The 23,727-nt window shown below is 34.5% G+C and overlaps 1 pseudogene; it reads right to left on the bottom strand.

Moving 5' to 3' along the window:
- Positions 1 to 20,858, bottom strand: part of LOC112621734 — a 129,825-nt pseudogene extending 108,967 nt beyond the window's left edge.
- Positions 20,859 to 23,727: the final 2,869 nt, after the last annotated feature.

The following is a 23,727-nucleotide window of genomic DNA, read 5'->3' as shown; positions in this document are numbered from 1 at the left end:
ATAACTGTCAAATACCAATAATGTGACATTACATCAAAAACACTACAAGAAAATTTGTATAATCAATAGTAAACATCAAGTCAAATAAATTTACAGCTTCTAGGTCAGATATATTGGTGTGTTTGTTAGGCAACTGTATTAGTCTATCCTCACACTGCCATAAATAACTACTTGAGACTGAGTAATATATAAAGAAAAGAAGTTTAATTGACTCACAGTTCTGCAGGCTGTACAGGAAGCATGATTAGGAGGCCTCAGGAAACTTACAATCATGGCGGAAGGCAAGGGGGAAGCAAGCACATGTACCATGGTCAAGCAGGAGGAAGAGAGAGCAAAGGGGTAAGTGCTACACACTTTTAAACAACCAGATCTCGTGAGAACTCACCATCACAAGAATAGCAAACAGAAATGTGCCCCCATGATCTAATCACCTCCCACCAGGTCTGTCTTCCAACACATGGGGATTACAATTTGACATGAGATTTGGGTGGAGACACAGAGCCAAAGAACATCAGCAATGATGAAGATTAAATTAATAAGTAATCTATGTTTTTTTCATTTCTAAAATTTGGATAAGTCGCTCTGAAATTAGTTCTGTTCTTTTTTGCTGACAAATTTATCTTGCAAATGTTATTGTGTCAACTGCATTTGTTTTGTCAAAACCCATTCACATGTTGAGAGCATATTAAGCCAACTTCCTCTAACATAGAAAATAAAGGAAATATTGATATTGATCTCATGGTCACCAAATAGAAATACTTTTTGAAAAGTCTTTATTGTTTTTCATTGTTTAGCCATTTGGTAGTTTTCATGATTCCTTTCTTGAAAAACTTTCCTTCTGATTTTTTTGTGTCATTACACAAACCATTTCTTTTCTCCTTTTCTCTTTTGTGATTTCTGCTTGACCACTCTTTTTTCTCATTCTGTTTTTATGTTCAGTTACACACACTGACTCAGCATGTCACAAATTGGTCTCATAATTCAAATTTTTATTCTCTGTATAAGACTTGCTTTAGAAAACTCACTTATTCTCAATATTTAAAGTATTATTTCTATTGAAAACCTATGGTACATGACTCCTACCAGAGTCATGACATTACATCAAAAACGCTACAAGAAATTTTGTATAATCAATAGTAAATATCAAGTCAAATAAATTTACATCTTCTAGGCCAGAGTTTTATTATTCACTGCCACCTGGACGTTCTTCGTTGCTATGATTACCTGAAGTTCAGCACATTGAAAGCTAGAACTCACATTCAGGCTTCACTGCCTGTACACTTGCTGTCTTCCGTTCATTGCACTGCCAGTCTGCCAACTCCAGGTGTTAAAAATTTCACTGTAAGCATTACCACTTTCCTTTCCTATTTCCTGCATCCAGCTGTTATATAAAACCTATTAGATAAGCACACGTGTTGTTACTTGGAAATGCCTATTGCATCACTCTGCTTATACGTACATTCGTATTTTTCTACCTCCCACCCCACTATGACCTAGCTAGCTGGCTTGTTTGGCTGAAGGCAGACTCATTTCCTCCAATATTGCCAGATTAAATTTCTTAAAATATGACTTTCATAATGTGCTCTGCTTAAAAGTTTTCCTAGGCCCCTTCCTGCTGAGATGATAAAATGTGTACTTGGTGATTTTTAAGGCTATCCATGACTTGGCCCTGACCTACATTTCTGACATTAATTTCCTCTCCTTAAAACACTTTAATTGTCTGTCGATCTGCTGTCCTCATATATCTTTGCCTTCCCTGCCCCAATGACTCAGCTCCCGTTTTCTCCACATTCATTCTTAGAATGCTCTGCTTCTTCCTCTACATATGCGCATTTAAAAGAAGGCAGACCTACATCAAAAGGATACATTAAACATTCTATCTTATTTGACAGCTGTACCCATGGCTCAGTCTATGAAGCAAGTAGTCGATAGTTCTAAAAATCCTCATTAGATCACTCACTTATTCACAATCTTCAGTAAATACTTTGAGACCAACTTTGGGTGCTGGAAACCCAGTGTGAACGAGAGAAATTACGTGGATACCCGCATGGGTCTTATAGTAACAGTAACAAAATAAAATAAAACAAAATAGAAGTATATTTTCCCAAAATTGTATTAACTAAGCTCCATGTATATAAACAGCAACAAACAGTTTGCTAATAATGAAAAGGGAGGGGAAATATCTAGGCTGAGATCTGAGGAATGTGAGAAACCCAGCCATGCTCATCACCAGGTTAGAACAGATAAAGACCTAAACTAATGGCAGTACTGGAGGTAGAAGGAGGAGACAAATACTAGGATTTTCAATATAATATTGAAAGCAGAGCTTACAGGCTTATCTTGTGAGTTGAATTAGAGTGGGTGGTAAAAAAGTTTCAAAGATGAATTTCAGGTTTTTCCTTGGGAAATGAGCACAATGAAGTGTCGATTAAAAGATATAGGAAAGCCTGAAAGAAGGACTGTTACGTTGGGAAAAATAGTCACTCTGTTTTAAAATTGTTTACTGATGGATTCCTATCACATCTAAATGGGAATGAGGATTAGTCACGCTTCTGGTGGGGTTCCAGGCAGAGATGACAATACGGGAGATGTCAGAAGGCAGAAGGCCCTTAAAGCAATGAATCTGTGAGATCTCCCATGGGCTGACAGTCTAATGAGAACAAGATCCCAAAAATGATCCTAGAGTGCTCCAAAATTCAGAGGAAGAACAAGTAATAAAGAGACTGACAAAGAGCAGCTGGTAAAATAGGAGATAAAGAGGGTTGTGTTGGAAGTTGATGAAGAGTTTGCAACGACAAGGAGTACAGACTTGTTTCAAATGCTGCCGTATCGAGTAAGATGATGACTAAAGTAATATTAATGGCTAGGAGTTCCTTGAAGAGTTTTCTGACTCCCATCCCCCTTAGTGCCTTTCATGGAGCAGGCATTCAGTAAGGAGTCATTAGTGTTTCCCCTTGTCACCGCTGCATCGTGTCGTCAGGTAAGAATTTATCATGACAAGTTTTCCAGTAAAAGTACAGTCCTGGCTTATCTCAGGAGTAAATTGGAGGCGCCGCATCCAATTCATGTTCTAAAAGTCCTCAATTAGTATAAATCCTTCAGGCACGATGCCCGCTTCTAAGCCTAAAGTGGCTGTAGCTAAGTGGCTATAGATACTCATTTCAGTCTATCTTTTATTCATGTAGCTTCAGTCACATTTACAGTTTGAGGAGTGTATTACTTCACAATGCTTCCCAAGAGGAAGAAAAAGTTACTAAATAAATCAGTACACACATTAAGTGCCAAAGAGTGTTCCATATGATTTTTTTTTTCTTCAGGACTTCTTGTCTGAAACCAATCAACTATTTCTACAGAGAAACAAGAAAAAAATATGTTTTTCACATTCCCATTCTTTCCACACGAAAATGCTCTATTATCTGATGCTCCCAATAACACTGGGTAGACAGAAGACGGTGGGTAGCCTAATAAAACCTTTTTCCCTAAAAGACTCAGACATACTCTAGTTTCAAGGTCTTATTTTATGTTATTTCAATATAGTCACTATTTAAAAGTCTGCTTGAGGGATGGACCAAACTTTTTCTCTGCCTGTCTCCTCACAGGCCCAGTGACCTTTATAAATGACAGCAAACCTCTGTTGAATGAAAGATGAAAGGAGAGAGGAAAACATTAAGATATTTTGTCCTACTTTTGTGTGACTTGTTGAAAATAATCACGGGGCCTATTTGTCACTCCGGAGCTTTGTCTCTTTTTCCCAGTAGCCCGTGACAGGCTCAATGAAAAAAGTGCAAGTAAAGATGAATTGGCAGCAGCATCATTTCTGCCCTGTCTCCTGGTCTTTCTAATTTTCCCTCAGATGAAATATATATACAATATCAAGTCAGTTAAGTGAAAGAAACATCTAGAGGGAGAAGGAGAGTGACCGAATCCTTTCTCTGGTATAGAAACAGCTATTAAAAATATCTGTCTCATTCAATTTCAACAGTCCAGTTCTACTCCCAGTATTTATATCTGTAAAATGAAAATGTGTTTTCCCTGGGAAGGAAGAAATGACAGATGGTCCAGGGAGGCAGGGGATGGAGAGGAGATGAAAGGAGGGAACAGAAAACTTAGGCTAAATAAATACTAACAATCATAAACCAAGTTAAGGACAAAATTGTATTCTACAAGACATTGTCAGAATGAAATATTTTAAGTTAAATAAAACAATTCACTCGAGAATGGAAAGCAATATGGCCCAGTGACCTTGATAAATGACAGAAAACCTCTGTTTGCAAATGACCTCTGTCTGTAAATGACTTCAAATGATGACATAGGATCATGTCACATATAAAGTAAACTTTCAAGCTGAAGTAAACTTTCAAGGTTCACTGAATCATCTGGCATAAGGATTCCTCATATAGTCGCCTTGATGCAGAGTTACTGAGCTTCTACCTAAACGCGTGGAACAGAAAGCTTCTTTTCCAAGAGGCTTATCCTTTTGTTGGACACCACGTCCTTCCTTTGGACTAATGTAACTTACATTCCTCAGTCCAAATTTAACTATGTTGTGCTACTCAAGATAAGTGAAATTCTTATGCCATGTTTATGATAAGAAATGTCTTCTCAAATTTCAATTTTTCTCTTGGCCAAAGGTTCTTGTATTTTTTTGCTTTGATTTTGTTTTTGTTCATTTTAGCCTATTACTACCTTGCAGAGTGCCTAGGTACTTACCACTTTTTTGCACAGGCTTAGTAGTTATTTATTGATTCTAAAATATATGCCTAATATTCATAACTCACTTTTTTGTAGGTGCTAGCTGACTGAGGTATTAAATCAACATCAAACTGCTAAGTCACCCTGCATGGGTCATAAGCCTGTGAAAGGAAGATATGTACATAAAATATAATCCTTGTATTTGCAGGGTGACATATCTATAATCAGAAAGACTAGGCATAAAATTTCTTCATATGTCTATTCCTCGCATTAAATAAAACAAACTAAAGTAAGTAAGTGGAAAATACTGGACTTAATTTCTAAATTATGATGTATACAATTAATATTTGTAATCTCTTTATTTGCTGTATTGTTAGATTTTTTTTTTTTTTTTTTTTTTAGGCAGAATCACGCTTTCTCACCCAGGCTGGAGTGTAGTGGCACACCTTGGCTCACTGTAACCTCCACCTTCCAGGTTCAAGTGATTCTCGTGCCTCAGCCTCCCAAGTAGCTGGTACTACAAGCACGTACCACCACACCCGGCTATGTTTTGCATCACGCCCGGCTATGTTTTGCATTTTTAGTAGAGAAGGGTTTCAGCATGTTGGCCAGGCTGGTCTCAAACTCCTGATCTCAAGTGATCTGCCCATCGTGGCCTCCCAAATTGCTGGGATTACAGGCGTGAGCCACCATGCCCAGCGAGGAAGTTTTTTTTAAAGTAAGTGCTTTTATTGTTTATGTTTTTCATGTGATTGCAAGTTTCTGCATTGCAAATCATTTTAACTTCAGAAAATCAATCATCACATCTGGGAGGGAATGTTTTATAATTAACCAGTAATTCAGAAATGCAAAGAAGAAACCTGGTTTTATTCTTCCTTGATGGTTTATTACCAGAAACAAAGTACCAATCAGTAGCGAGATAATATATTTCCAATTTTTAAAAAGTAATTCAGATTCTAACAAATAATGGTTGACAGAATCTTGAGAACTAAATGGTGCTACTTAACTGTATTAATATCTTAATTCTCCTGTGCACATTTCTCCTTTTTTAATTATTTCTGACCTGTTCTTCTGATGTTTCTATTTACTATCTGTATTATTTACATAGTTAATAAGTGTTTTATAAAAGTTGCTTCAAAAAAGAGCATGAAATTTGGAGCCAGATGAATGAGAGTTTGCTTCTCTCCTATTTCACTTTGTAGCTGTGCAACCCCAGGGAAGTGTATTACTCATGACTCTTCAGAGAAACAGAACCTAGAGAATTATTATAAGGAATTGGTTCACATGATTAAGGCTGACAAGTCTCCAGATCTGCAGTTGGCTTCCTGAAAGGCTTTTTAGCAGATAGCATCTTCTGGACACTTTCTCCCACTGCTTGCCTGGACGCACATCTGAGGACTGGCATCAGAGCCACAGCTGTTGACCTTGTACATGCCTCTAGACTTGCAACCTCTAAGGCCTTTCTTCTTGGAAGTGTCCCCTTAAAGTATCTTCTAATTTTCAGACTTCCAGAGCCAACTGAAAAGCACTCAACAGAAAGAACATAAGATTCCTCATGGAGAAACAAAGGCCTCCAAAGTGCCTTTACACTGTGACCCCTTATCAAGCCCTCAGATAAGCATCCAAGGTAGCCAGGCCGCCCTGGTATGGGATGTAAACACCCCATTGAAGCAGATGGCCCTGCTGAGCCAGGCCAACTCAAGAAACTCCTAGCTTATGAGAAACCCATGAGACTTGAGACACCTGCTCTCACAGAACCAGCTCCTTCTGAAGAAAGAAGTCACCATAAAAGTTAGGCCTCTGCAGAGGCCCCAGCCTCCATATGGGGCCAGGACACCTGCTAGAACGAGATTTCCATATATAGCTGGACCACAAGAAAGAGCCCGGCAACCACATGAAATCAGAAGCCAGGTGATCCCATCCTTAAGATCTCATTTAACTTTACCTCCATAAAGGTCCTATCTCCAAATACTGTCACAATGGGGTTCACAACATGTGAATTTGGGGAAGACATAATAACAGTTAATTTGCCTTTTTAAACTAACTTTCTTCCCTTATAAAATAGCATACTAAAATAAACATGATGAGTCCTGAGTACTAAATAGGATGATTTCAAAATTTTCAGGAAAAGAGTACTTATCAAATGGTACCTATTATATTCTTGTTATTTTTGTTACATTTTATATATAATAATTTTGTTACATTTATTACCAAAAATCATATGATAATGTTTAACATTTAACTGGGTAATTTAATTTATTTTGAAAGAATTTATTTGTTTCTATGTTCGTTCTGTTTTGTTTTAAAGTTTCTGTGGTTAGATTTTTTCCTTCTTTCAGAGCTTGATTGGCATTAAATGTCATTTGTTGAAATTAACTAATTTTATTTTTACATGTTGCTATTCACTAATTACAGCATTTATTTAGGCATATAGCAAGATATAAAGTGTTTGTTTCTAAAATGTGAGTTAATTTTCCAAATTTTTAAGTATCAGTATGGAAAGATACAAACATAATCAAGTTACCTGCAGCTAAAGGGAAAAACAGGTGGAAGAACAAGGATAAAAGCAAGTTTTATGGAATTATAACTCACTATTTTAACATTGAAACTAGGTAAATATTTTACTTATGTCAAAAATTAAACCATATAAACAATCCCAAAACTGTAGGGGGGAGGGAGCCAGTGTATCTAATGTAATAACAATGGTTTTAAATCACAAAGAGAAAAAAATTGCTTAAATAAGTAAAATATTTTTCTATATATACCTAGATTAACGTAGTCTAGTAATATTAATGTAGTCTAATAAAAATAACTCTAAAAGATCTTAAACTCCATTGAACAGTCTTGTAGTTAGTAGGCCTATTGCAATAGGTAGGTTGTAGGAAAAAATGATTTTGTCAAAATTGTTAAGAACCAAGGTAATCAGCAAAAGAGAAAAAAGTATGTAAGTATAAAATCAAAGAATTTAAGTGAAACTTGAAACCTTAAATTTGAGCAAGTATCAGAAAAAATACATCAGTGATATTTCTCTTAGAAATATTAAGAGCCTACTATACCAATTGAAAATATTTAGAGGCAAAAAGGTGAGGCTATGCTATCCTGCTACGTAGAAAGCAAAAAAGCATTAAAAGTCTAATCAGATTATGACAAAAGGACAAAAATAATTTGACAGAGCCCTTCCCAAACGTTGGACAATTTAAACAGCAGAAAGAAACAATAGTGACTATGACAAATAGAAATACAAGATATAAATGTTCATAACATAGTTATACCAAAAAAAAAAAAAAAATCACTGGACACCACTGAATTTGCTAGAGCATTGACTCATTGCTTATTTTCCCTTATGTTTGAATGCAGAAAGCCAAATGGTTAACGTAGTAAATTTCTTATTCATAGAATTTCTACAATTAAAGACAGAAGGAAGTTCAAGTTACCATTCGAAAATAATACATTGTCATGTGAAAATAATATGTAAATAAGTGCTACAACCATTTATCATTATCTTAATGATGTAATGCTAAAAGATCACCCACAGTGAATTCTTGCCCATATATCAAGCCTGTAGCTCTACTATCAATCTACAGAAATTAATGAGAAAGGAGGAGAAAAATAACTCTATGAGGCAAAAATCAGCAAACTCAAAAGCCTCTCTGATACACTTGGTGATTTAAGTTAACTAGGTATTACATGATATTAATGAACTACTATTAATTACCAAGTGTTCATAATGACATGAATGTTATGTCAAGAGAGAAGTTCTGAGCCATACATGATAACTGTGATTAGCTTTTAAATAATACAGAAAAACATATGCACATATATACATACATAAAATAAGGGGAATGTGAAACAGTATTGGCAAAGTCGATAATTGTTGAAGCTAGGTGATGGTAAATGGAAGTTTGTCATACAATTAGCTTTATTTTTATGTGTGTTTGAATTTTTTTAAATAAAGTGAAAAGAAACCACAGAAAACCAAAATCACTTGTGAATGAAATTTATGAAGAAAAACTAAGCATAAGAAATTTGTAGAGAAATCAGGATTAGGCAGAGAAATTGGTAAAATTTTATTGTCTCTAAATATTTCTAGTTCCAGTCTTTATGACATTAGAATTAATTCTTTTCTTTTCAAAGGTGTGTTCCTGCCTTTTCAACCAAACAAGCCTAATTTAAATGCTGTTTCAAAAGAGCAAAAATGCTGGTGAATAATGACTAAAAATAGTTTAAACCCTTATTACTAATTAAGACTAAAATGAAACCCATAGCTAGCATCATACTTAATGGGAAAAAACTGAAAGCTTTTCCTCTAAGATCTGAAACAAAACAAAGCTTTCACCACTCTTATTCAACATAGTACTGAAGTCCTAGCTAAAGCAACCAGACAAGACAAAGAAATAAAGGGCAACCCAATTGGAAGGGGAGAAGTCAAATTGACCTTACTTGGAAATGATATAATTTTACAGATATAAAAGCCTAAATGTTCCACCAAAAATCCTATTAGAACTGGTAAACAAATTCAATAAAGTTGCAGATACAAAATCAACCTATAAAAATCAATAGCATTTCTGTATGCCAACAGTGAACAATCCGAAAAAAGAAACCAAAAATGTAACCTCGTTTACAATAGCTACAAATAAAATAGAATACTGAAGAATAAACAACCAAAACTATGAAAAATCCTTATAATGAGAAGTATAAAACAATTAATAAATGCAATTGAAAAGGACACCAAAATGGAAAGATATTCCATGTTCATGAATTAGAATAACTAATATTGTTAAAATGTCCATACTACCCAATGCAATCTTTGAGATTGCTTTAATGCACTCCCTATCAAAATATCAATAATATTCTTCACAGATACTGAGAAAATAACCCCACATATTTATGTGAAACCACAATAGACCAAGAATAGCCAAAGTAATCTTGAGCAAAAAGAACAAAACTAGAGGCATCACATTACCTGACTTCACATTATATTACAACACTATAGTAACCAAAACAGCATGGTACCAGAATCAAAACAGATATATAGGACAATGGAACAGAATAGAGAACCCAGGAATAAATCTGCACATTTACAGTCGACTCATTTTTTACAAAAATACCAATAACATACATTGAGAAAAGTACAGTCTCTTGTATAAATAGGGCTGAGAAAACTGGATATCTATATGCAGAAGGATAAAACTGGACCCTTATCTCTTACTATATAGAAAAATAAAATCAAAGTGAATTAAATATTTAAATATAAGACCTGAAACTGTAAAACTACTGGAGAAAACAAGACATTAGACTTAGCAAAGACTTCTCAAGTGAGACCTCAAAAATAAAGTACAGAAAAGCAAAAATGAACAAATGGGATCAGATCAAGCTCAAAAGCTTTGCATAGCAAAGGAAACAATCAACAAAGTGAAGAGACAACCTGCAGAATGGGAGAAAATATTTGCAAACTACTCAACTGACACGGGAGTAATAGCCAAACAAGAGCTCAAACAACTCAATATCAAAAAACCCACAAATAACCAATTATAAATGGGCAAAAGATCTGAATAAATATTTTTCAAAAGAAGATATACAAATGGCCAACAGGTATATGAAAAAATGCTCAACTAGTCATCAGAGAATCACAAATCAAATCCACCATGAGATATCATCTCAGCCAGTTAAAGTGGCTTTTATCAAAAAGATAAAAAAATAACTGATACTGATGAGGACGTGGAGAAAGGAAAATGCTCACGCACTGTTGGTGGGAATGTAAATTAGCTCAATCACTATGGAAAACAATATGGAGATTCCCCAAAAAGCTAAAAATAGAAATACCATATGATTCAGCAATCCCACTGGTAGGTATGTATCCAAAAGAAAAGACATCAGTATATCGAAGCGATATTTGCACTCCCATATTCATTACAGCAGTATTCACAACAGCCATGATATGGAATTAACCTCATTTTCCATCAGTGGATGAATGCATAAAGAAAATGTGGTACATATATCCAATGGAATGTTATTCAGCCACAAAGAATTTGCATTTGCAACAAATGCAAATTTGCAACAAATGGATATAATTTGCAGCAAAATGGATGGAAACTAGAGGACATATGTTAAGCCAAATAAGCCAGGCATAGAAAGACAAATATCACATATTCTCATTCATAAGTGATAGATAGAAAAATTAATCTCATGGAAATAGAGAGTAGAATAATGGTTCCCCAAGACCGGGAAGCGTAATGGGGAGAGGGGGACAAAAATAGGTTGGTTAATGGGTACAAACGTATAATTTGAGGGAATAATATTGGGTATTCAATAGCACAATAGGATGCCTAAAGTCAACTATAATGTATTGTATATTTTAACATAATTAGAAGAGTGAAATTGGAACATTTCTAACACAAATGATAAATATTTAAGGTGATGTATATCCCAATTACTCTGATTTGATCATTACATGTTGCATGCTTATATAAAAATATCACATGTACCCCATAATATATACAACGATTGCGTATCCATATAAAATAAAAATAAAAATTTTTAAATGAGAAAAAAATATGAACACAAAGCTTTATTTTCTTATACAATAATCAGAAAAATTCAAAAACATCATTAGATTCATATATGTAAGATAAATAAGTGATATATATTCTATTTATTAAAATATATATTATATTAAAATAACACATTATTTAGAAATATATTATATATTTACATATAATATATTAAAATATATATTTTAATAAAATAATCAAATATTTATTAGAGTATGTTATATTAAAATAATATAAATATAATGTTATTTTTACATATACATACACATAATTTCTCCTTTATTTAAAAGTGTGTTTCATGTAACTCTGGTAAGGGCAGAGACTAACGCTTTTCTGTTCAGTGGCCCCTAGGACTCTCATTTGTAGCAAACGTAGCAAAGAGTAAGCTCAGGCAAACTGGCTCAACAGAAGAGCTTCAAGGTCTTTAAGGAAAATTTCAACTTTCCTTTGAATAATGTCGTTTTCTGGGCAAGTGTATTTGTTTTCTAGGGATGCTGTAACAAAGTACCCCATATGGGGTGGCTTAAAAACAGAAATTTATTTTCTCACACTTTGGAGGCCAGAAGTACAAGATCAGAATGTCAGCAGGTTTGGTTTCTCCTGAGGCCTCTCTCTTTCGTTTGTAGATAGCCACGTTCTCCTTGTATATCTTCTCAAAGCCTTCTCTTTGTCTGTTTCTCTTCTTATGACACAGTGACATCAAATTAGGGCCCACCCTAATGACCTTATTTGACTTCAATTACCTCTTTCAAGCCTTTATCTCTAAATATAGTCATATTCTGAGGTACCAGAGGTTAGGATTTCAGCATACGAATTTTGGGGAGACACGATCAGCCCATAACAACTAAAAAACTCTCACTTTGCATACTTAGGCATTTGCTTCCTTTTCCCTAAAATCCCATAAATATGAAAAGTTGATAAGTGACAGATTGTCTTCTGAAACTTAGAACATATCTAGCATTTCTGGGTCTAAAAATGCATATGGCAGGGGTAATTAGATGAAAGATCATTCTCGTACTTAAATGCTGAATCTTTCCTTGAGAATTTTCCTCCTTGTCTTAGTCTCTCTCTGCTGCTATCATAAAATACCTTCTGCTGGGCAATTTATAAAGAATGAAAATTTCTTTCTCTTGGTCTGGAGACTGGGAAGTCCACTATGGAAGCACTGGCCGGTTTGGCATCTGGCGAAGGCTCACCCACGCTCTTCTTCCAAGATGACGCTTTGTTGCTCCATCCTCACATGGTGGAAGGCAGAAGGGCAAAGTAGAGTAGAGCACTCACTTCCTTCAACCTTTTTGTTTTTTTTTTAATCATAGCACTAATCTCATTGAGGAGGGCAGAGGACTCATGACCATCAGTTCCCAAAGGCCCTGCCTCTCAGTACTGTGACAGTAGTGAAGTGGAAATAACAAGGATACAGCCCAGATTGCTGGTCCAAAACACCAAGAGAGGGAATAAATTGGAAGGATTATATCTGGAGAGTAAAGAATCAGATGTGGAGACTTTAAAAAGAATGAGTTCAATTTTGGGTGTACTGATTTGAAATGCTTTGGGGATACCCAAGTGAGTGCACTTAGAAAAGCAATTGGACATATTGGCCTGGATTACAGGTACACATTTGCAGGCATTTGGTACTATATTCTGGATAATTTCTTCTGGTCAAGGTTGTAACGATCAAATCATCCATTCAATCTGCCATTAAACCTGTCCAGCAAGTATTTAATTTTGGTTATTATTTCATCTTTAATTCATAGGTGTTTTCTTTGTTTCTTTTCCAAATATAACTTGTCCTTTCTATAGCTTTCATTTTCCTGCAGATAACTTTGAATGTATATTTTATTTTTTAAACACATCAAGCATAATCGTTTTATAATCTATACCCGATGGCACTGATATCTGAACACTTAGTGGGCCTATTCTGCTGTCTTGTTTCCATAGCGTTTCACTCATGTAGCTTTGATTGTTTGTGTGCTTGTTTGGTAGTGATCTTTGACCTGTGCAGCTCAGTATATTTGAAAACTTATATATAGGAATAACGTAAGGTCTAGGATAAGGAAAATATCTTCAGAGAGGTTTCTTAGGTATTTCTGTGAAATACACGTGTGGGTGTGCTGGGGTCTCAAATTCTAACTTGAGACTCCATGACCTACCCAGATAGCCGCCAGGCCACATAGTGCTGGTTTCTTCCTGGTTCATCCCTATGAGTTCCCAGGTGTTAGTGGGGGATGTCTCTATTAGATTCCCATCTTATATGGACCCTTTGCCTTGGTTTATACATCCTATTCTGGATAAAGCCATCGCATAAATGTTTAATGTTCTTAATAGAATAGCGGTTTTTGTGTTCTGCTTACTTTTTTGAACTCCTGTTTTATTTTCTCCTCAGATCTTCTGTGAGACTTATGATCATCAGGACTTTGACTATAATGTCATCAGGACCTTGATTATTTAAGAAAGGCAATTTTTATTATTTTGAGCATTTTTATAGGCTTTCAGAGGAATACATTAGCTGATCTGAATCATCTAGCCCACTATTACTGGAAACTAGAATTCTCAATTTGCAAATATTTAACAGGTAAATATATATTAAAGTTAAGGGTTTAAATAAGGCAAATATATAGAGTAAAAATATTGAAAGATTTGTGAACAAATCTTTGAAAATTTCAAAATGTTAGGTAGACAAGTCCAGGAGAGTAGGATAAACCAGTAAAAGATTTGAAATAAAACCAGAATAAAACAATATCAGAGGAGGTAAGAGGAAAGCTGGGTGTGTGAATGAGAGAATATGCAATACCAAATGTAGCAGAAACAATAAATAATGCAGAAAAATAATTAATGGCTTCATCCTTGTGAAAGCATTAGCGATTTCAGTGATAGCACTTTCAAAGTAGTGGAAGAGATGGAAGCCAAGTCAGCATTACTGTGGATGGGGAGCAGAAAGTGCACAGTGAGCTCTCAACATGTTTTCAAGAAGCTTTAGTGGAGAGGGGAGGAAAGAGAGGATGGTGTAGTCCAGAGTGAGCTTTTGATTGTTTGTTTTATAGTGAGAGGTGCTCACGAAGAAGTATATGCCTTGGAAATACACAAACCACTAGAGAAAATGTTATTTAAGACATATGAAAGAGAGAAGATGTATTGGCAGAATTTTGTTAAATCTGAGTGGATGAAACCCATTTAAAGTTACTTTATAAACAAAAAAATGTTATTGCTTCATATAAATAAGGTGCGAGATCTAGGGCTCAAATGCTATCATCAGACTCCACCGCTCCATCTCTTAGTGAAGCTATTTGCATATGGTGAGAAGGTAAGCCCGTGACAAGACACACATCTTTCTAACCTCTTATTTTCAGGTCCTATGAATATCTTTCTCAGTATCTCTTTCAGAAGAATTCAGAGAAGACAATAGTACCAGGAACCATTGATTTATATACAAACGGCTTTTATCCTGGCCGAGGAGATGAAGCATATTAATTGATCATGCTTCTCTGCATCTCTCTGTAACATGAAGGCCTAATTCAATCCCAGTAGAAAAAAATGGGAGGAAAATACTACCGTGGCAAAAACTGCAAATATCGAGCTAAATGGGAAGTAGATGGACCAAGCTGTTCAATTGAGCAGTTAGCAATAGGTTTTTAAGGAAAGGTTGAGGATTATAATTCTGTTCTCATTAAAGGGTTAGTTATGGTTGTTGAGGATATGACAGTGTTTTATGAAACATAATAGACAATCTGCTTTTGAAAAAATGGAAAATATTTAGGAGTTGAGCATTAAACATTCTAAAGATCACTAATAATACAGGAAAAAAATACCATTCAATATAAAAAGATGAAAAATGTCCCAAGGCAGCAGGTGAAACCAAATGTTCTATAAAAATATAGAGGGAAAAATGCTTATAGACTGGACCAATCTAGGGGAGTTTCACAGAAAAGAAAAGAAAAAAGCAGATAAAACCAAGGAGAAGGGAAAGGAGTGAAGGTAAAGCAGAGAAAGAACCAAGGAAGGATCTGGGATGTGCTTTGATGGGTGATGGTCAGGCGATGATCCAGAGGTATTAGTGAACTTTGGGCAGAAAACACAAAGCAGACAACAGATTTTCATAAAATCCCTAATCTCTTAATAAAACTAAGGGGAAAGGCATTTTCTCATTATATGAAGAGAAAATATGATATATGGGTATGGTATTACCCCTAATGCTTGACTGCTGCTTTCATGAATATGGGGTAGCTTGGGCTGCAGAGAAGATACTAGGAAGATGAAGAAAGTCTGGCATAGCATATGTGGAAAACTAAGGTAATTTTGATACATAATGCCTCCAATCTTGCCAGAGGATAGCTGCTTTAGAGAATTAGTACAGATTCTTAGCTTTATGATTTGTAAATTTGCACATGCAGTACCCAATTACTGCTTAATCAAGTTTACATTATTGAGTTCACAAAAGGACTTGTATTTGCTCATAAAACACATGAAAAGAAACTCAGACTACTGATGATCAACTAAACTGCAAATTAAAGCAATAATAGTTCATCTTTTTTCTCAGGATGGGAAAGCGTTCAAAGATTATAGTATGTGTGATGGATAGGACAGTGGAAAATATGGAATGTTATACATGCTTTGTAAGAAAACTGCACAAGAGTTTTGAATTATATAGGGCAAGATACTCAACATTTTCAATATATAATTATTTTCGTCTTCTATTTCTAGAAAACTATCCTATAGAATCAAAATCAAATAAACAAAAATGTAAAAAAAAGGATATTGATTATTTGTAACTTTGCAATATTGGAAATATCAATATCTATCAGAGATGGGCTAAATATATTTTATTTAAATATAATAAACACAAAATGTAACTATAACTTTTAAACCAAATAAGATATATTTAGATGTAGTCACATATCTACTATACACAAATTTTTGGGTTAAAAAAAGCAAATAAAAACAGTAGGTATAGCAGATTTTCATGTATATATAAATAAATAGATTTCATTAAACATTAAAATTAACTAGAAAAATAAAATAACAGTAACTCACAGATTGAGTGTTAGAGACAAATTTCACTTTTCATACTAGTGACTGCTGAAAATTTTTATATTAAGTATGTGCTAATTTAACAACATATTACAAATAAAATATGTTTACATTATAGCAAAATTTGTAAATGTTTATAGGAAAACAGAGAAACTTAAGTCATTAAAAAGGAAGAATTGAAAGGATTTAGTAATAATTGGGTATAAAGTAGAATAAAAAGCAAAGTGACACTCATACAAATTCAGTTTTAATAGGTTTGAATGGTGGCATCAATGACATTAAAAAGATAAGAAAATAAGTTGAGAAATTCATTTTGTGATGTACTGCTGTATTTTTCCAGTTGCAATACTTATCTCACTTTAACTACTTTAATACGTGTCCTTCAGTGATATACTTTCATTTTCTTATCTCCTTGTAAGGAGTCTTAATATAGTAAACACCTGGTAAATTTTTACTGAATCAATAAATTAAGTAATTAGTTCTTTTCAGTTAAAGTTTTAAAAAGACACATTTATGGAAGTGTCTTAAAAGCAGATAGGGTATGTGTTTAAAAACCAGATGAAAAATGTAAGACTTGGTGGAGACATTTGGGAGTGATCATTCTAAAGTTGTTGGAGTAAATGGGCAGCTTGGAAAGATGGTTCAAGTGGATGGAATAAGGAAGAGAAGTTTTTTTTTTTTTAAGAAAGCAATGAATGTGTGCTTGCACTAGAAGGAAAAAAACTAAGACAGGGCCAGCTCTCTTTAGTTTCAGGAAAGTTTTAAGAAAAAAAGTATCTTCTGGGTGAATTAACACAGCAACAGAAAACCAAAATACTGCACGTTTTCACTTATAAGTAGGAGCTAAATACTGGATACTCATTCACTTAAAGATGGCAACAGTTTTTGTTTTAAAGAAAAAAAGCAGAGTAATTTTTAAAAATAATTGCCTCAATATACAGTACAGCAAACAACCTGGAAACCTAATACAACTTTTGTCAAAGATTATCTTTGTTGGACTTTGAAAAAGTTTCTATCAAACTAGAATAAACTCTTTGTTAAAACTTGCCAGAATTCACCAGAGCAACCATATGGACCTGGAATTCTCTTCATGGAAAACTTAAAAATGTATAATTCCATTTCTTTCTCAAAGTTTCCATTTCCTCTTGTACCAGTTTTAGTAAGTTGTGTATTTCAAGAATTCTTTTAACTTCATTCAATCTTTGAATTCATTGGCCTAAAACTTTTTATGGTATTCCTTATTCATCCTTAAAGTCAGCTGGCCAAGGAGTAATAACCCCTCTATCGTTCCTGATCTTCAGAATTTGTGAAATAAAACCCAAATCGGTTAATCTTGCTAGGGACTTAACAATTTTATTAAGCACATCACATGACTAAATTTTATTGATGAAAAACTGAATTTGAATTATCAAAATGAAAGTTTCATTAGGGGCCTGCCCAACCTGTCACCAAGACTCATACACAATGGGCAAGTATTCTCAAAGAGGAAAGAGATTTAGATGCTAATATACCAAAAATTTTTCCAAATTAAAATTACCTCACAATCAATCTCACTGGCAGCTCAACATTTATTTATATTCAACAAATATTTTTGAATGATTATTATATTCTAGATCTTGTTCTACTCTCTGCATATGCCCTTCTTCAGTAATAAAAAAGTCAAAATCTCCTAATTAACTTAGTGCAACTCTGTGTAATGTAGCCCCAAACACACTCCTACTTTCTCCTCAAAAAGACAATTCAAGTCTTTATCTCTTAATTATCAGTTGCAAGTTAAGAATATTTAAATGATGTCTTGTTTTCCTTTTGCTTCTTTTGTAATTCTGTCTCGATAATCTGTTATTTGTAGACCAAAATTTATAATTAACCTCCACAAACAAATTCTATATGCAATAATACTGGGAAAGAAAAATAAAGAAAATGAAAATTAACTTTAAAACATATGTATATTCATGTCACAGAGAGGAATAAAATACTAATAGATAATATATCATTTTGAGGGGTTAGCTCGTGGCAAAACTATAGCTGGTGTTTACAATTATAATTGCCTTCCATTCCATTTTCAGTATGTTTTAAGCCAGCACCACAGAAATTGGAAATTCTCTTCCAGATGGGATGGTAGTATTTATTTCTGAGAAATATGAGATTGTATTAGTCCTACCTATACAGGTTTACAGTTGTCTTATATGTTACTTCTGGACATAAGACATCCCCTCAGTTCCATTCTTACTCCTCCCTGCTCCTACTGTGTTACTTTACCTTTCTCCACTAAAGTCACAATTAATAACCCAGCAAGACCACTGACCCCTTTCTTTGCCCATGTCATTTGGAGCTTAAAATATTTGGGAAGCAATTACAACCTTCAATCCAGAAAAGGAAAATCAGGTCATCTATTAGAAGCATTCATTCCTTGGCTAATACAGTTTATAACCAGCAATCCCGAGTGTGGATATAGAAAGTAAAAACCATTTAGAAATAAGAGTGAGAAGACAACACTCAATTTTACCTCTTGACTTTTCAGTCCTAGGTGGCTTAGCTTTGTGGGAAATAGTACTGGATATTAATGAGTAGCTTAGAAAATACGCTGCCTTCTGCAGAGCAGCTACTGTTTGTAGAAGTTCCAGGAATTCTCCCCATTTTCTCATTATAACAGTGTCATTAGGAGGACCCCTCGTTGTTCTGTGAGGCCCACCGTTTCTGTGATATGAGATACTTTCAAGAACATTCTATTTGTTCATTGCCCTTTTTCCTGTTCTATAAAATTCCTTGATCAGATATAAATTTGATGATCCATAGAGCAGGTCATCTTGCTCACCTGGTAATAAAATATTCCTCTACATAAATGACTAATCACAGAGGACACGTTTTCTGAATTTATCCCAGAGGTTTGTATGCATATATATTACCAAAACCTCATTTTACCAGTTCTCCCAATAAATAGGCTATCTCTCCTATTAAATAGACCATGAATTAATATATACCATTAGCTCAGCCCATCTCTTATCTGGACCAGGGTAGATAAGATTCTCTGGTCTAAGATCTATTAAGAGGATTCCTTTCTCTACAGTACTTAGGTGTCACATGGTCTGAGATTGCAGAGTTTCACTTTTAAATGGTATCAGCATATTGTGCAAACCGAACTCAGAATTATTTCCTTCTTAGTCAACTAGTAATAGAAAGCATCACATAAAACCATGGGAAAGGAGTATATGACAAGTTATCAAGATGGTATTTTGGGATTATAAACCATCTACGCATGAAACGTACATGTGATTTCAGGATACGTTCAGTGCCACATATACAACTTTCACTGACTCTTGGAAGAATCAAACCAATTTTGTGACTAGGTTGGTTACATAATGTCCAGCTCTTAATGGATATGTCAGGTTTAATGGTCTCCTATGTGTGCCTTTGTCAGGTACCATCTGTCAGGATCAACAGTTATTTCCCAGAGGCAAACCGAGAACTTGTCTTTGCTCTGAAATCCAGGAAGCCAGTGTTACGATTCCCCTACCGAGGTTTTCCACCCACCTCTGGGGTAGAAATTAATTTATCTGTTTCTTTTGTACGTTTTAATGTGTATACTAGGACTGAAATTACATATGTGACTTGCATTGAAATTCTATTACACAGCTCTGGTCCGTAGGTTTTCACTCCATAAAGTGACCAAAGTGGATTCTAAGAAAATAATACTTTTTAAGAACTAATGTCACCGAAATGATTGGTGTTTGTCCTTTGTTCAGTTAGTAGTTACTCTGATAAAGCCAGATTCTTTTCTAGAAAATCAGGAGGAAGATTTTAAGCTACAGATGGGGAGTTAATGTAGAGTCCTTCTTCAAGAGCTCTTGGTTGGCCGTGCACCGGGACTCATGCCCCCAATCCCAGCACTTTGGGAGGCTGAGATGGCCAAAGCCCTTGAGCCCGAGTTCCAGACCAGCCTGGGTAACATAGTGAGACCATGTCTCTACCAAAAATTAAGAAAAAAAAAATAGTCAGGCATGGTGGCATACACCTGTTGTCCCAGCTACTGTAGAGGCTGAGGCCGGAGAATCACTTGAGCCTGGAAGTTCAGGGTTGTAGTGAGCCATGATCACGTCACTGCACTCCAGCCTAGTTCAGCCTAGGACACAGAGCAAGTCCTTGTCAAAAAAAGCCAACCAACCAACCACCAAAAAAGCTCTTGTTCTGGGCAGAAAGATGCAGCACTCTCTTGTGTTAAACTGCTATTTAACTATACTGCCTTAGGATCTTATCATCTCTACTTAAATTCAGAGCCCATTTCAACTAAAAAATATTTCAGTAGTGTCACCAATCTAGAGATTTCTGAATTATTTTTAAGTCCAATACATCCTTCTCTAACTTACATCAAGGGTGTGTTCACAAATCACCATCATTCAAAAAATTTTAGTCTAGCTTTCATTAATCAGGCAAAATAAATCATAGAATCATACATTAAATTCCTTCAAAAATTCTGATGAGTGAATTAACGTCAACACATTAAATCAAATCTAAATTTACCTTCCTCCCTACATGATAAAATTTCCCAGGGCACATTTTCCCTGTGTTCTCCATTTCTCCCCTGTACCCCATCGCCTTAAATGAGCAAAATCCTGACATCCTTTGGTAAGCCTTCTCCTTACATGTTTGACTTCATAATTGGTCTCCCACACATACTGGAATTGGATTCTAATTATAGCTGTGGAGATAATGAGGAGTGATGGAGAAAGGACATGAGGAAATTAACTTCCTCTTGAAAGGTAAACTGCTTTGACAAGACAGTGACAGTGTTTCTTCAAACAAGGGAGAAAAATCATTATCAGAAACAGGAGAGGAGGCCATGAGGTCAGCGAGAAGGCTCAGCAGGATATGATTCCAGCTATTCCAAGACACTTCTGTGTCATCACACAAAGGCCCCAAGGTTTCTGAAATCTTTCCCGGATTGAATTCTTCTCCACTTCATCTCTCCCCAAAAATAAGAAAATGTAAAGAATTCAAATCTGTGCTACACTTCCTGACATAACCCAACCCAGTTCATTACACAGAGAAATTCTGTGAAAACCAGCAAGAGTTAAAAATTCCTAGGTCATTAGCTTGTTCAATATAGATAAACATATAAAACTGTATAAAATTGCATAACTCAGTATATAAACTTAGTATAAACATGATTCAAACTAAGAAAATTATAAGCCAAAAAACAACCTGAAAAAATCCTCTAGGCTAATCTACTTTACAACATTTGAAGTAAAACAAATCTAAATAGAAGTAAATCAAATATTACAGTTTATTTAAAAAGATCCCGAATTTACTTCGGAAGATTTTAACAAATGAAGTAATGTAATTTCAAGTATTAATAAAGGTAAGAATAATAAGATTTATTCATAGATACTGAAAGCTTCTTAGTAATAAAATATAACAAAGATTCTAACTTAAAAAATAATTAGAAAATTTGGAACAGAAACAAACATTCAAAGTTTAATGTAGGTTGTCTACCTGAGAACCACAGCAAGCATAATTAATCACATTCCCTTAAACTCATGAGCAAGGTTAGTTTTTTATTGCCCTGGAGTTTCTGTCTAATAGACTATCACAACAAAAATAAGTGAGAAATATACATAAATCTATACAAGGCTCAAACTATAATTAATTGCAGGTGATAGGATTTTGCACTGTTACGAAGTAATGCCTATGAGTTTGTCTCTCTCACCAGTGAGGAGCTTTCATAGCACTTGCTCTTCCCCATTAAAGGATCAGCATGAATGAAATTCTTTGCAACCTGATTTTCCTTTGAGCAGAATTAATTTATTTTATTTCCCTTCTCACTTGTGGGCCATATCGATAATCAGGGAAACACAAATTAATAAATTATTCACTACTCATTTGAATCTCAAGAGCTAAAAGCATGCAATAATAAGTGTTTTCTTCAATTGTAAGAAAATTAGTATTCATGCTGTTGCTTAGTCTAAAAGTCTGAGGGTATTTTAGAGGGTACTACTATCCATCATAATTTTAAATCTACTGACTGTCACTCAGTATCCGACTTAATATAGCCAACTAAAACTGTGAGCATTTGTGCACAAAGATATACATACAAGGATGACCACTGTAATATCAGTCACAATATTATAGAATTGCCTGTAATATTGCAGAATTTTAAATAATATATGTTTAAATATATCAGGCTGTATTTCTATATTGGAATACCATGCAGTGATTACAAAAGATCAAGCTAGAACTACTCATGATTTCATGGTAGGAGAAAATGCAACTGGGTAAAGAGAAACGAACGGCACACATGTATTGCATATCCTCCTGAATTACTTCACATTTTTATAATCACTAAGCATTTATAATCACTAAGCACTTAAATGCTTAGTGATTATAAAAATGTGAGGCAATTCAGGAGGATATGCAATCCTTTCACAATTATTAAACCAATTAAAAGGATGTAGCTTATCCAAATGGGCTATGAGTCGTGATATCGATTCAGGTCACACAATCATATTGATCATGCCCCTATTATCAACATTCCCCAAGAAGTCTGAATTCCACACAATGTCAAACTAGGTCAGAATTAATACATCAACCATAGAATATCTCTAAGATGTAAAGCTCTTACACTAAAATTCAGGAGATTTTAAAGTTAAACATAAAACGATACATTTATCAACCATATACTTCAAGAGATCAGAAACCTCATCTGTCTTGTTCACAGTTACTTCTTCAGCACAGACAGACAGCCTGGCACATAATAGGTAGGAAATAATTTTAAAGTAAATATGAATAGAATGAGAGGTAAGACTATTCTTTTTATACAATAGTAAGTAATTATTTGCATCTTTTACTCCACCTGTTTCTCTTGAGATTTAAAGATTTTATTCCTTTTCTATATTAAATTAATATAATGTTATTAAGAAAGTCTTCAACAATAGCTGTGTTTTTCAAGTTTCGGTTCAAAGCAAAATATTTACGATGCCTAATATTTAAAATATTAACCTAGATTTTAAATTATAATGTTACTTCGTGTCCTTTTCTTCCTCTCCACAAAAGCAGTATTAATTCATTAGAAAATGATATACATTTTCTCTCAGATATTTTCTAATTCGTGAGCGTGTGTTTACATATTGTTATCAGACCTGAGTAGGTTTCATTGAACCAGGTTCAACCAGAATCTTAATACCATTCTATTTTTATCTTGTGGCAAAGAATTGGTATTTTGCCTCATACTCCCAGGCTTCTATCAGATATATTATGAGAATTAAATATATTTAACCCAAGATAGTGCGATTCTGCTGGAAACAGAGACGGCAGATGTCAACATAGATGTAAACATCTATGATGTTTAGTGTGAGACATGACTAAATCTATAGATAAGCTGGAGAAAAACAAACAAACACAACATAATTTAGATTGTATCATCTTCGAAAAACAATACTTATGTTTGAGATGTGTCCTTATAAAT

This window comes from Theropithecus gelada, chromosome 3, assembly GCF_003255815.1.
Source record: "Theropithecus gelada isolate Dixy chromosome 3, Tgel_1.0, whole genome shotgun sequence".
Taxonomy (NCBI): domain Eukaryota; kingdom Metazoa; phylum Chordata; class Mammalia; order Primates; family Cercopithecidae; genus Theropithecus; species Theropithecus gelada.
The sequence above is the reverse complement of the archived record's forward strand: the minus strand, read 5'-3'. Positions and strand labels throughout refer to the sequence as shown.